A 15,174-nucleotide genomic window follows, 5' to 3' on the forward strand; every position below is an offset into this window, starting at 1 on the left:
TCAATAAAGCACCCCAACACCTGCGGTGCCCACCGAGCACGGAAAGCCTCGATGGTGCCCGTGAACACCGCATGCTCCCTTTCCAGGGACACCCGGCTGTGAATGTAGCCACGGAAGAGGGGCAGACAGTCTGGCCGGACAACCCCCTCGGTTGCCCGCTGCCTGGACCTATAAATGGCGCACTTTGCCAGGCCCAGGAGCAGGTTCACAAGGCGTTCCTCTGCCTTCCCCACCCCTCTCTGCACCGGGTGCCCGTAGATTAGGAGCGTGGGGCTGAAGTACAAACAAAACTCCAGCAAGATTGGTCAGAAAACTAAACAGGGAGTGCAGCCTAAAACATGTAACATAGACATGGTCCACGGACTCCACAAGGCCTCAAAAATGGCAGGCTTCTTGGGAGTCCGTGAACCGGTGCAATCGGTGATTGTACGGCACTGCTGCAAGCAACACCCTCCACCCCAGGCCCGCAAGATTGAGGGGGAGGATTCCTCCATAGAGGGACCTCCAGTAGATTCTTCCACCGCCGGACGGCAACAAGGCACGCCATTGCGTGTCCAGACGACGGGCGAGGATAAGGAGGTGAAGGGTGTGCAGCTGCAGCTCGTACAGGAAACCTCACCGTGCAGTGCAAAAAGGCATGGAGGGTATTTCTGTGAGGCGGCTAGGACTGTGGGGCACCAGCCCGGGAGGGAGGTTTCGGGGCCTGGGACCAATGTGGAATTCCGTCTGGACAGGGGGTTCGCCCAGATGGGATACCACCACACACCTGCGCGCCCTCCAAACCACGAGTGCCATCGGGTCCAAGCATGACCGTTTTGAGGTCTCGGATAGCATTGGCTGCGAGCCGGATGTCCACCGCAGCACTTTGTGCTGACTCATAGGGTGTCATCGAGCCCACTCCTCCGCCACCCAGCACGTCCCCAATCCTGGTCACCCCGGCAACCACAGCTCGCTCCTCCCCCAGCCACTCAAAATGGTATTTGTGGAGGAGTGGATTCCTGAGCAGTGGCTTCCTGACAACAGCCACCACTCCTGACGGGGAGGAGCTGCGGTGCAAGGCGACCATGTTCCAGACTTTGAGCAGGTCCTGGTAAAAGACGGGCAGCGCCTGCAGAGGGTAACGAAGAGCCTGCAAATCTATGAACAGCAGTTGCACGTCATAATTCAGGCCGTGCACCTGGCGGACGAAATGCGTCGCCAGGGAACACCATCATGCAGGGGGCTCAATGTAAAGGTATTGTTGCAGGGTCTGAAGGCAGAAGGTCACCACCTGGGTGTGAAGGCACACCAGCAGCTAGCCACCCTCTCCAAGCGGGAGACTCAGAACCTCAGCAATGACTCAGTGCAGTCTATTGTCCCAGAAGAACTCTACAAGCAGTCACTGGATCTTCGTGACAAAGCCAGGGGGAGGGGTCAGAGTGACTAGCCAGTACCACAACATGGAGGCTATCAGCTGGTTTATGATGAGAACTCGACCCCTATAAGACAGCACTCCGAGCAGCCCTGTCCAGCATCTCAAGCGAGCGGCGACCTTGGTCTCCAGCTTCCTGCCAGTTAGCCGGCCAGGATTCCTCAGCCGGGCAAAGATGGACTCCCAAATAGCGGAGGCTGGTCCTGCTCCAGGTGAAAGGCCTGAGCTCCTCTGGGAGGGGTCCGTCTGCCACGGACCGACCAGGAGTCCGGAACATTTGGCCCAGTCGATCCTGGCAGAGGGCATGTCGGAATACACAGCCTGGCACTCCCACGTCCTCCGCAGGTCAGCAGGGTCAGTGAACATGAGGAGCACGTCATCAGCGTAAGCCGAAAGGGCCACCCCAATGCCCAGCCCGCGCAGAAACAGTCCCAACAGCCTCCGCCGCAGGAGGCGCAGGAAAGGCTCCACGCAATTAAAATAAAGTTGGACAGACAAAGGGCAGCCCTGACGCACTCCTCTCTCAAAGCAAAGGGGCGCCGCCAGAGACCCGTTAACCTTAACGAGACACTCTGCGGCAGTTACAGAAGTCGGATCCGAGCGACAAATTGTGTCCCGAACCCGAAGCTGGCAGAGTCCCAAATAAATATTTGTGATCCACCCTGTCGAACGCCTTCTCCTGATCAAGGGACAGGAAGGCGCTCGACATACCAGCCCTCTGGGAATGATGGACCAGGTCGTGGTACCAGATGAATGATGCCATGGATTGTGCGACCCGGGATTGTGTAGGACTGGTTAGGGTGGATCATGTGGTCCAGCACGGTGCCAAGGTGCAAACTCATTGCCTTGGCGAAAATCTTGTAATCCGTGCCGAGGAGGGAGACCGGACGCCAGTTTTTAAGGTGGCGGAGATCCCCCCTCTTTGGCAGCAAGGTAATGGTGGCTCTGCGCCAAGAGAGGGACATCTCCCCAGTTGTGATACTTTCCCCCAGGACCCCCGCATAGTCGCTCCCCAGGATGTCCCGGAACGCCCTGAAGAACTCCACGGTCAGCCTGTCCAGCCATGGGGTTTTGCCCCTGGACAGGCCGTCGAGGACGCCGGTCAGCTCCCCCAGGCTGAGAGGGGTATCAAGCCTACCGGCACCCTCCGGGTCGACCTGCGGCAGGTCCTCCCATTAAACACTGCAAGCATCCTCGCTGGACGGATCCGGAGAGAAGAGAGCGCTGTAGAAGCTTCGGAGTTGGGCCCGAACCTTCTCCGGATCCGAGACAAGGGACCCGTCATCGGCCAGCAGCGTAATGAGCTGCTGACGGGCCCCGCACCTTTTTTCCAGTGAGTAGAAGATGGGGGAGCCGCGGTCCATGTTGTTAAGGATCTTGATCCGCGACCACACATACGCACCCTGAGACCCGAACAGTTGCAAGTCCCACAGCGCATCCTTCTTCTCTCTGTACACCAGCCGCAGGGCCTCTTTGTTGACCCCCTCGCACTCCTGACAGAAGGTACGCACATGAGTCTTGTCCACATCCCACCATAGCCTCGAGGAGGGGAAGCCACCCCGCTTCCTTCTCCAGCCGGTCCAGAAGTGATGAAAAGAGCCCAGGAAAAGCTCGTCCTCCAGCAGCAGGTTGTTAAAATGCCAGTACGTGGGCCGCGACTGAGCGCGAGACAGGGCAGGACCCGCCCACACGAGTCGGTGGTTCGAGCACGGTACCTGCTGCACAGGCCGTTGGTGCACGGGGCAGGTACAACCCCAGGCCTCACAAAAGTGAAGGCGCTGGAGTCAGGATGGAGATTCTGCCAGATGTCCACCAAGTCAAAGAACCCGACCAAGTTCCTTAACTTCACTACCGCATGAGAGCTGCACTGGGTACCAAGGTGGTCCTTTGTCCCGAGGGAGCAATAAAAATCCCCCCGAGGATGATGCGCTCACCCGCGGCGCTCACCCGCGGCGATGGTGCACAGATGAGTGGACACTTGTTCAAAGAAAGTCATCAGCTGCTGGCCAGCCTGGGGAGCGTAGACATTCACAAAGTGAAGTACCGCGACCCCCTCCGGACTGTCAAGTGCAGCAACTGGCCATGCTGGCTCCTTGACCCCCAAATTCTCCGACTGAAAATGTGGGGCCAACAAGATAGCCACCTCGCCTAAACGTGAGGTTAGCTGACTCATGTAGACCCCCCCCCCCCCCTCGCCATTCCTCGAGCCATGTGGCTTTGTCTCCCGGAGCGGTGTGGGTTTCTTGCAGGAAGCACGCCACATACTTCCCATCCCGATAAGCTCTGGGACCTGTGGAGCGCGTCCCTTCTGCCGTTAATGTTGAGGCTGTCTATGGTCACCTCCATGTCAGTAATAAAGTGCTACCTTCACCTTTAGAACATAGAACATACAGTGCAGAAAGAGGCCATTCGGCCCATCGAGTCTGCACCGGCCCATTTAAGTCCTCACTTCAACCCTATCCCCGTAACCCAACAACCCCTCCGAACCTTTTTGGTCACTAAGGGCAATTTATCATGGCCAATCCACCTAACCTGCATATCTTTGGACTGTGGGAGGAAACCGGAGCACCCGGAGGAAGCCCACGCAGACACGGGGAGAACGTGCAGACTCCGCACAGACAGTGACCCAGCGGGGAATCGAACCTGGGACCCTGGCGCTGTGAAGCCCCACAGTGCTATCCACTTGTGCTACCGTGCTGCCCACACGCTTCAGTGCTCAGGAAGAGCAGAGGAACGCAGGCCCCTCTGTTCCCTCAGGGGTCCGGCGAGGAAAGATTTCTGCCAGCGCCGCTCAGAAGCGTCAGCGTCTCCCGCCTCTTTAACGTAGGCGCGGGAAGACCGAATGAGCAACGCCAAGTCCGAACACCTGTTGAGGGCTAGCTGCACTCGGTTTCGGCGACCGCGGTTTGCGCGCAGAAAATCCCGGAGTTCCCCTCATGGGATGAGGGGTGACTCAGTGTCGGCCACGAGGGAGTCCACCGTCTCGCTGCGGATGGACCCAAAATCACCCCCCGTGCCCCCCACCGAGCAACCGTCCTCCTCCGGACAGTTGCCGTCTGGGACAGAGTCCTCCGCCACATTGAGTGTGTCGGACAGCACGGTCCCACCGTCCTGGATCAGCCTCGATCCCACCCACCGGATCGTCGATAGACGGGTTCCTCGCAGACTCCGCTAATTGTTTCAGGCCAGAGGGAGGTGGCAGCTCAGATTCCCCTCCTCTTGCGACGCCGGGTCACCGGACAGACTCTGGAATAAGGTGGAGATGGAGACTGCCGGCATCGGAGGCTGGGATGGAGAGGGGAGGCGCTCCTCGCCACTACCACCCAATGACCCTGAGGTCAGGAAGCCGTCACGGCCCTCCGGCGTTGTAAAAGGAACGCCTCTGGGATAAAAATGGCACCGGGCGGAACGGGCCCTCGGGGATCTCGCTCGAACCCGGCCCCAAGGCGTCCTGCGCGGGGGGCTGCGACAGCTCAGGGGTCGACAGATGATGGACTTTGTCTCATCCAATCATGGCGTAATGTTGAGGGGCAGGGGTCGGGGCGCCACCCACTCTGTTCCAGGATGGGTCATGATGTTTCTGTCCCCCCCACCCCCTCCAAGGAGTGGTGCCGCTTGCGGGGGGGGTGCCCTGCGCTAAAGAAATCTCCATTCTCGCAACGCCCCCCCCCTTCCCTCAACACTTTGCCCCTGGGTTCGATATGTTGCCATCTTCTGCGCCGGCCTGGGAGCATCACCACCACCTCCCCCACCCTTGTTGACCCGTGCCAAAACGACGACGGGCCTGGTACCCGATGCTGTGGTGTCAATGGGACCGGGATGAGCTTGAGTGTCCGCGGTGGCCCCCAGGCCTGAGTTCTGGGGCTCAGGGGTCTCTCGGCTGACGGGGTTGGGGGCATTTGCAGCCGATCCCCGCCGTACCTTCTTTTGGGCTTATGGCCTAATAGATGCCCTCCCTCCTCCACTCCAGCAGCCGACCGACCAGTCTCAGTCTGCGCCAGCACAGGGGAGGGGCCGGCGGTGCCACTCGCAGTCACCTTGGTGTCAGTGGTGGCTTTGGAAGCGGGGCAGTTCTTCCGCACGTGCCCCATCTTCTTGCAGGCGTGGCACCGCACGCTATCTGCAGGCCAGAAGGTGCGGAAGATTTCCCCTAGATGGGAGACCTCGAATCCCCCCTCTAATACATCCTCCCGGGCCAAGCGGATGGAAGCCTGGCACCGGAAGGAGTAGATGTGCCTGAGGGGGGCGAACTTCAGGCCGAGAGGGAGCGGCGCTACCTCGGAATGAACCTCCCCTAGTGGTTGGAAGTGGGGGGAGCCAGAGCTCAGTAGGGAGGTAAGACGGGACATTGGACAATATGAGCCGCTCAGCAGTGGCCTCAAGAGGGTCCACTGCCACGTAGGTCCCGCCCACCGCGAGCCTCTTTTCAAGGGCGAGGTGAACCACCCTCTCCGCCCTCAGGAAGAACACAACATTCGAGAGGAGGCCACAATGGCCGAGGGACCGCCTCTATGGTGACGATGGGGTGAGCGTAGCTGTTTACACTCAGCTTTCTGGTCAGCAACCGGAAAGGTGGCGGGGCTGCAGGAGCAGTGGAGGCCGAAGAGGCTACCACCCCCGTATAGGTGGCTCTGGTCGGCCCCGCCACTGGCGTAGGTGGAGTGGCCATCAGGGAAGTGCCACGCCTACCCCAATGTGGGCTTTGTCACGTTGGAATTTAATTGATGAAATAGATAGTGGGAAGGGGGTTGTCAGAGGAAGAGCGAGGTGGAATGACGTACTCTCCCCCTTGGAAGGTATACGGGGGGGAGCAAAGCAGGGAAGGGAAGAGAAGAGAGAACAAGGAGCACTGGTGGAGGGTGTTAGCAACACAGGAGGGTGGGGCACCTGTTGTTGTTGTTGCTATTGTTGTTGTTGTTCCCTCCTTCCTTCTCTCCTTCCTTCTCTCCTTCCTCTCTTCTTCCGCTCTCCTGCCGCTCTTCCTCCTCTCTCTCTCCTTCCTGCAGGCAAGTCAGCAACAGCCAGCAACAGAGACATAGAGAAGCTGCAGCCACTCTCGGTGGATTGGCCTCGCTAAATTGCCCCTTAATTAGAAAAAATTAATTGGGTATTCTAAATTTATTTTTAAAAAATGAATGTCTGCTGTTCCAACCAAATGTAAATGAGCCACGTTAAGAGCTCAACTGATTATCTTAAGCTGGTTATTAGTGTAGCTATTAGCACACTCAGGATTTTCCAGCAAGTGCTGCAAAATCTCAGAATCACATCTCACAGTAGAGGTTTTGTTTTGGGTTTTACAAACATAGGCTGGTTCAGTACAGTCAGTATTCTCCTATTATGACCGGCTAAAGCAACATGCTGTTTGATTCAGTCAAATAAATGGGATGTAACTGGCACGACACCACCACTGAAATTCATACACAATTGTGTGGTAGGCCGGAAATCCTTTTCGACTGGTGGCAGCATCCTGTTAGTGGAAAATCAGAGCTCTTTGTGACTGGTCCTTTGACATTCACGCACCAGGGCGCTGGATAATTCCGATGCAGTAAGAATTATAGTTTTTAAAGCCTGGTAATGTGTGGCTTTGGCAGTCATACTAAGTGAATAAACTGATACATAAAAATAAGAAACATTACAATACTTCAACAACCCTCCAAGTGGTAATAAAAACAAAAAATACAGGCACAGCAGCTCTGTCAGCACTAAAAAGATGCAAGACTTAGCAGAAAAAAAGGAGCAAGTGAATAATTCTGCATCAATTCACAATTGGACTCAATTCACAGTTAGCGAATTTCAGTATCACCATTGTGGGCAATCCAAGGCTCAAAGAAATATACCTAAATATCTTTAGAACTTACTGGCTGCAGTATTAAGACAGAGGCACCTTCGGACTGGATGTACGACACCCAGTGAGAAACGCAGAAGGAAATTCAGCCCGTCCGTCTGCGGCATTTTACCGCAATCACTTCATTATCATTTAATTCAAAATTTAATGTCAGTTCCACGGCAACGATGGAGAGGCGATCCCAGCTCCAGTATTTAAAAGACCAATCCAAAGATCGAATTTGGAAGAGGCAGGCATTTGAACAAAATGAGGGAATATTTCCAGGATGGAGTCAGGGCAGTCAAGAACCCAGCCACTGGTGCAGGCAAGTCAGTGCGCTCTTAGAACTATATCACCGTTCCTTCATTGTCGCTGGGTCAAAATTCTGGAACTCCCTCCCTCCCAGCACTGTGGGTGTACCTACACCTCCAGGACTGCAGTGGTTCAATCAGCACAGTGGTTAGCACTGTGGCATCACAGCGCCAGGGTCCCAGGTTCGATTCCCGGCTTGGGTCACTTTCTGTGTGGAGTCTGCACATTCTCCCTGTATCTATGTGGGTTTCCTCCGGGTGCTCCGTTTTCCTCCTTAAAGTTCCGAAAGACGTGCTTGTTAGGTAATTTGGCCATTCTGAATTCTCCCTCTCTGTACCCGAACAGGCGCCGGAATGTGGCGACTGGGGGCTTTTCAGAGTAACTTCATCGCAGTGTTAATGTAAGCCTACTTGTGACAATAAAGATTATTATTATTAAAAGAAGGCAGCTCACCACATGGCCTAGCCATCGAAGCCCACATCCATCGAATTAATTATTAAAAATCATAGCCCATTTGAGGAGCTCAATCAGGACCTGGAATTGGTATTCACCTAGGTGGTTCCAAACTTCCACTGGTAAGTCCAAGATATGATTGACATCCAATCAACAACCTTTCAGAGTTGATGATGAATTTTGATAATTGCTACTACGAGTAGCTCTTAATAGTTCCCTGTATTTAGTCCGGGGTAACTTTGTAAAGATTTGGGCAGCACGGTAGCATAGTGGTTAGCACAATTGCTTCACAGCTCCAGGGTCCCAGGTTCGATTCCCGGCTTGGGTCACTGTCTGTGAGGAGTCTGCACATTCTCCCCGTGTGTGCGTGGGTTTCCTCCGGGTGCTCCGGTTTCCTCCCACAGTCCAAAGATGTGCAGGTTAGGCGGATTGGCCATGCTAAATTGCCCTTAATGTCCAAAATTGCCCTTAGTGTTAGGTGGGGTTACTGGGATATGGGGATAGGGTGGAGGTGTGGGCTTGGGTAGGGTGCTCTTTCCAAGAGCCGGTGCAGATTCGATGGGCCGAATGGCCCCCTTCTGCACTGAAAATTCTATTTTTAAAAAATTTGGCGAGCACTGCAAAGCTAAATTTTGTCGGCATTGTCTTGATAAATCTGGCAAACCCCACCATATCCAAAAGATGGTTGATATGAATGGAAGTGGCACTCATGTTAGATCTGACGCTGCAAGCAACACACAGGCTCCCTGCATGAGCCCTGTGAGAAATGAGGTTTGAAAAAGGCAGAAGGAATGCTGGGAAAAAGATTGCTAGAGAAGATTGTGATCATGGAAGAAATATATTAAATTCTGGATATCAAGAAGAGATGACAAGACATCTTCAGTTAAGAAGCTGCTCGAGATAGGTTAACGAAGGGTATGGGAAATGTATGTACAATCAAGGGTGCGGGTGAAGTAACCTTAGTGAAAGTGGATAAAATTAAAGAGAAATGGGGGTCAATAATATAATTGGCTTGCGAATCTCATGCATCTGCTAACCTTGCCCTTCTAGACTGTATGGTCCAAGGTTTAGAAAGTTCTGTCTAAGGTGCCTTTGTGAGTGCATCTTGTAGATGGTACACACTGCTGCTGCTGTGCGTCAGTGGTAGAGCAAGTTAATCTTTGTGGAAGGGGAGCCAATCTAGTGGGGTGCTTTCTCCTGGATCATGTCAATATTATTGAATGTTGCTGGGGCTGCACTCATCCAGGCAAATGGAGGGTTCCATCACACTCCTGACTTATGCCTTACAGATGGTGAACAGACTATGGGAATCAGGAGGCGAGTTACTCGCCGCAGGCTTCCTAGCTCCTTACTTGCTCCTGTAGCCACTGAGTGAACACACCAAGCAACCATTTAGCTCCTTAAGCAATCAGGTGGAAAGATTGTAAAATTAGACAGTGACTGAGAAGGAAGTGTAAATTAGAGTGAAAGAACACAAGAAATAAAAATGACAAAAGACTGCATCAAAATATTAAAACGTACTGAAATTTGACTTTTTAGAAACTGCAAAAATGAATACTTGAAGAAATGAGACTCCACTCATTCACTAGCTAGTTTTCAATATCAGAGTTCATTTCTAGTAATTAATAGTTACCAAATCATTAAAGGAATGGACAAAAGTTCACTTTCTGTGACAATTTCAGTTTGTACGTGTGATGCAAATACAGCAACTTCTTACCATCCAACCCATTTCAATGGTGAGCTACACAGTGATGTGTTGTTTTCATGAAGCTAATGTTGGAGGGATGCAACTCAAGGAGTGGTCTCTAGTTACATGCGTTCACCTGCCTTTCGCCTGAATTTGCTGCGCCATTTCCATATAAATAACAGGCGCATCGTTAGTCTCACACATATGTTGACAGGAAAATCTGGGTCATTGTTACTTCTTTGTACTATATTAGCTAATTTTAGTCGACAACAATACTGGTGCTGTAGAATACAAGCAACATTCTTAAAAGTTAAGAAAAAATATTAAATGAAGCAGCCTAAAGAAAGTTATTGACTAATTTTGATTTTCAAATATTCATATGTCTTGAAACAGTGATAACTCAGGGTGGCATGGTAGCACAGTGGTTAGCACTTCGATCCCAGCCCTGGGTCACTGTCCTTGTGGAGTTTGCGCTTTCTCCTCATTTCTGCGCGTGTCTCACCCCTACACCCCAAGATATGCAGGGTAGGTTGATTGGCCACGCTAAAATGTCCCTTAATTGGAGGAAAAAAAGAATTGGATACTATAAATGTATTTTTAAAAAAGTGACAACTTATTCTGTTTCTACAACATAAAGTTTATATCAGAAGAGAGAGCTTGATAGCTATATCGTTTTACATTTTTAATTGAGCAATTAGTTTTAAGCTGCTACAATACTTCCCATTAATTGTCCTGTTATATAACATAGCAGTGATGTGGACCATTAAGTTGCACCAATAGGAAGCACAGAACAGATGAGACTACAAAAATGGCACACATTACAAAGCAGCATGCAGTATCGCTGCATTGCTATGGGATTGAAAGCTGCTGGTGCACAAGGAACTGTACCCGAGCCTGTGTCACCTTCAGGAAAGGACACAAAATAAGGTGAGAAAATGAAGGAGAATGTTTTAGAGCAAGCAAGAATGTTATGGTAAGATAAATTAGCTTACCAACTTAGAGCCGTCAGCGGTACATTAATACTCAGCTCCCTTTCAACCCTTAGACAACTAGCAAAGGATGAAAGTCGGAGGCTGGGGAGAGAAGGGGGGGGAATCTAAATACGTAGCCTGCACAATGATAAATAATATTGATAAATAAATAAATAATATACTCTAGTCTAATTATTAAAAGGGCAAATCCAACAGAGTTTAGCTTTGCAGTGCTCACCAAATCTTTACAATGTTGCCCCAGACAAAATGCAGGGAACAGTTGAGAGCTATTTGTAGGAGCAATCATCAGAATTCATCATCAGTTCTGAAAGATTGTTGTCCATCAGATCTTGAAGGACAGGTTCTTACTGTAACTTTACTTACCACATTATTGCCAGTCTGTTGCATTCCAAGCAGTACTGTACTTCCTGGATTGATTGTGGCAAGCTATTCAACCAAGATGCACCGCCAAGTAAAATATCTTTAAATCAGACATCTCTATACGTGCAGTCAAGATTGAAGGGGGTGTCCAGAGATAAATGTTGACGCCGGTATAAACACTGGAGTGTTCACGCCAGCGTCAACGGGCCTCTTGGCCCAGCGATTTAGTGGCCCACAGGGGACCAGCACGGCTCCGGAGTGCTCCATGCAGCTCCGGCGCAAATACGCGGCCCTGCACTGCCGGTGCGGTTCCGCGCATGCGTGTGGTGGCCATTTCCACGCCGGCACCGCGTGACATGGCGTAGCGACACAGTGGGCACATGCGGGAGAAGGTAGTCCCCCCACCAGATCGCGCACGCCAACCGATCGGTAGCTCCCGATCCCGGGCCTGACGTCATGGAGGCCCCCCCGGAGTCTGTTACCCCCCACCCGACCAGGACGGCCACCATGACCGCGGGTCCGAGCTCCCGCTGGGTGGTACCATATGTGAACCATGGCGGCGGAACTCGGCCGGTCGACCGCGGAGAATCGCCGCAGGGGCCTCTTTCAATGGCCCCCGACCGGCGGCGCTTCGACCACACACACGCATGACTGCCACCGATTCTCCGGTCGCCGGAAAATCACATCCCGGCGTCGGAGCAGTGTGGCGGGTATTTTCGGCGTCAACGCCGATTCTCCAACCCGGCACGGGCTCGGAAAATCCCGGCCAAGACCTCATAATCTAAACAGCTAGGACAACATGAGGATAGTTCTACATAAGTTAGTTTATTAAGGATTTAGATTAATCATAGGATTATAGAATTTACAGTGCAGAAGGAGGCCACTCGGCCCATCGAGTCTGCACCGGCTCTTGGAAAGAGCACCCTACCCGAGGTCAACACCTCCACCCTATCCCCATAACCCAGTAACCCCACCCAACATTAAGGGCAATTTTGGACACTAAGGGCAATTTATCATGGCCAATCCACCTAACCTGCACATCTTTAGACTGTGGGAGGAAACCGGAGCACCCGGAGGAAACCCACGCACACACGGGGAGGATGTGCAGACTCTGCACAGACAGTGACCCAAACCGGAGTCGAACCTGGGACCCTGGAGCTGTGAAGCAATTGTTCTATCCACAATGCTACCGTGCTGCCGTGTTGACCTTGGGTAGGGTGCTCTTTCCAAGAGCCGGTGCAGACTCAATGGGCCAAATGGCCTCCTTCTGCACTGTAAAATTCTATGAAACAACTTTAAAAAGGCACGACACGCAGAAAGCTTTAGGGAGGGACCCTAGCACTTAGGGTCTAGGCAACTTAAAGCACAGTCATCAATGTGGAGCGATTAAACTCAAGGATAGTGAAGAGGCTTGGTTAAGATCAGCTAATGGAGCCCAAACTGAAGACTAAACCTGGGATCTTTTGGTCTGTGCATCGCAGTGCCACACTGGAACTTGTTTTTCTAATAACAAAAACAGCTATTATTTATTTAGTTGTCACCTTTAACCTCTTTTCAATGCATCTCCTATTCTTGCACATAAAATGATTTTAAAAGTGCACTTTTATTATGACAATCTGGGCAGTGTGAAGAAGGAAACAATTTAAGTGTCAATCTTTTTCCTGAATGCTCAGTGCAAGGAAGCAATAAAACGATGACTTCTTCCTTTGACGGCAATACATCTCCACTAAAGAACTTAAAATTCCTGTGTGCAAAATCTTCTCTACTTTAGGTTTATTGCTACTGCAAAAGGAATGGAAGAAATGAGGATTGAGGCTACAAAGATTAGAGGTTAGCACTTGTATATCCCATGCAATAGCAAGCATCATACTTCATGGCAATTCTAGTTATTAATGTCCATAAACCTCACCCACAAGCAAACTTGTGCACCATTTATTTCGAGCACAGTTTGGGGAGAGAATGAGATGCACGGAAACTGAGTTGTTATTACATAACATCAATTCAATTAGATACTCACTTAAGTGGCATGTTTGAATTAGGCCAGTTGTTTGATTTCCAGTTTGCAAATGTTATAGAATCATAGGCGGCAAGGTGGCACAGTGGTTAGCACTGCTGCCTCACAGCTCCAGGGACCGGGTTTAATTCCGGACACAGGTGACCTTGTGGTGTTTTTACGTTCTCCCCATGTCTGCATGGGTTTTCTCCGGCTGCTCCGGTTCCTTACGCAGTCCAAAGATGTGCAGGTTAGGTGGATTGGCCACGCTAAATTGCCCCTTAGTGTCCAAAAGTTCAGGTGGGGTTACTGGGATAGGGTGGAGGCGTGAGCTTAAGTAGGGTGCTCTTTCCAAGTGCCGGTGCAGACTCGAGGGGCCGAATGGCCTCCTCTACTGTAAATTCTATGATATGGAATCCCTAGAGCAGAAGGAGGCTATTCAGCCCATCGGGTCTGCACCGACTCTCTGAAGGAGCTCCCCACCCGGGCACATGCCCCCGCCCTATCCTCGAAACCCCACCTAATCTTTTTGGACACTATGGGGAATTTAGCATAGCCAAACCACCTAACCTGTACATATTTTTCAACTGTGGGTGGAAACCGCAGCAGCCGGCGAAAACCCCCGCAGACACAGAGAGAATATAAAAACTCCACAGAGTCGTCTAAGGTTGGAATCGAACCAGGGTCCCTGGAGCTGTGAGGTATCAGTGCGAACCAATGTGCCACCCTGCTGCCCATTATACACTGTATAATGTTATAAGAACATAGAACAGTAGAACATAGAACAGTACAGCACAGAACAGGCCCTTCGGCCCTCAATGTTGTGCCGAGCCATGATCACCCTACTCAAACCCACATCTTGTACAGAAGAGGACAATAAGAAATTTAAAAGTAACATCCTGTGTTTAATCAGATCCTTCATGTTGTCCTCGATGCAATGCCCTGTCTGTCCGTTTCAATGGCCCAGGAAAGCATGAGATATCCCACAGTGCTAATCAAAGAACAGGAGTTCAACCTGTGTATTCACAGCTTGCAGCTAACCCCCAATATTCAACCAATATTCAACCGGCAAGTAAAACTGTTTAACTGGTCATTCCTCATTGTTGTTGGTGGGGTTAGGTGGTGCAGAACAGAAGCTGCATTTGTCTACACAACAGCATTCATTGTGCTTCAAGAGTACTTGCCACCTCACGTGACCACTCCACTGCCACTGGCCAGAGATAAGCCACAATGCCATTAAACTAAACACTGCGACAGCAAAAGCCGCCACCATCATTAGTCTCTTCTACAAACTCCTTGCCCCTCTCGCGCGCAGTCCGATAAATCCAGGCCATAGGGTACATGAAATGGTGAGTCCATTGGAAAACATCAGGAAGGACAGTTTGAGAGCGTCGTACAGTTTTGGGCATCCCATTACGACAACCTTTATTCACCTAGCAGGGGCGATTTTCAGCCCACGTTAGCCGTCAGCGAGAATGGCGATGCGGGCGGAAACTCCCTCGAGAATCGGAAAACGTTATTGTCGCCAGTAAGATTGCGTTTTTGGATTGTCCACTCCCATCACCGGCGATGTAATGAGGACCACACCCAGAAAGGGCAGGAACCTCATTTAAATTCGTTTTAATATACTTTCTGAGCTCCCCCCCCACCACAACCACATGGTCCGTCCCACTGAATATTCATGTGATGTCACATCAGCAAGGATTACCACGTCTTGGAAAATGAGAATCAGTCAAGTGAATCAGTGCCCTACACCCGGCACCTGTTGGCACTGCTAGACTGGACAACCTGTACCTGGGCAGACCCTCTGTGTAGCCTCATTGGGAAGGAAGATCCCCGATGCAAATGCTTGCGGTGGCCGGGGGATGGGGGGGGAACTCCCGATGGTGGTTTGGGGGCGGAGGCCGAGAGTCCCAATGCTATGCTGATGGGGGGGGGGGAGAGAGAGGAGAGGATGGTGGTGACAGCCCCGATGCTGATGATGGTCTGGGGTGGGTGGAGTGGGGGTTAGCTGCTGGCCCTGATGCCGTTGGTGGTCAAGAGGGCAGCCCGACTCTTGTGGGGTGGGGGGTGGGGGGTCGGAATGTGGTGACTAGGGGCTTTTCACAGCAACTTCATTGAAGCCTACTCGTGACAATAAGC

The 15,174-nt window shown here is 51.7% G+C and overlaps 1 protein-coding gene across 1 annotated transcript in view; it reads right to left on the minus strand.

Moving 5' to 3' along the window:
• The window catches only part of ube3d (ubiquitin protein ligase E3D), a 209,451-nt gene that overhangs the window by 31,963 nt on the left and 162,314 nt on the right, over positions 1-15,174 (minus strand). The window lies entirely within an intron of this gene.

The sequence above is a fragment of the Scyliorhinus canicula genome, chromosome 6, assembly GCF_902713615.1.
Source record: "Scyliorhinus canicula chromosome 6, sScyCan1.1, whole genome shotgun sequence".
NCBI classification, from domain to species: domain Eukaryota; kingdom Metazoa; phylum Chordata; class Chondrichthyes; order Carcharhiniformes; family Scyliorhinidae; genus Scyliorhinus; species Scyliorhinus canicula.